The sequence below is a fragment of the Penaeus vannamei genome, chromosome 39 (assembly GCF_042767895.1).
Source record: "Penaeus vannamei isolate JL-2024 chromosome 39, ASM4276789v1, whole genome shotgun sequence".
In the NCBI taxonomy this organism is placed as follows: Eukaryota; Metazoa; Arthropoda; class Malacostraca; order Decapoda; family Penaeidae; genus Penaeus; species Penaeus vannamei.
The window spans coordinates 3065675-3066224 of NC_091587.1; positions in this window are offsets into that span (position 1 = coordinate 3065675).

Sequence of the window (550 nt, forward strand, 5' to 3'; positions counted from 1 at the left end):
ATACATATATATATATATATATATATATATATATATATATATATATATATATATATACACACACACACACACATGTGTGTGTGTATTCATTCGTACGGTATATATACCAAAACAAAGCCCACGCTACTCTTAACCAAACAACAAAACACAAAATGTATCAAACCGACTCAATATTACACGCCTTTGTCACCCCTATACCAAGGCGCATAAACCCACTGTGTCTCTGAAGGAAACGAGACCAACTGTTGAACTGTTCAAGTGGAATCGACTATAATAAGTTCTACCCGTTTTCTGTGTGGGGGGAAATGATCGCCTTTCTGTCCTCGATTTTTTTTTTTTTTTTTTTTTTTTAGAACTTGTTATGATGCAGTTGTGTAGAATGTGAAAGTTGTTTGTCGTGAAAATATTGATTATAATTATGTTGATAATGATAATGATTATTATCATTATTGCTATTATCACATACTTTTATTATGAAAATGATTATTATCATTTTTATCACAAGTAGTAGTAGTTGTAGTAGTAGTATCAGAAGCAGCATTATTATGAA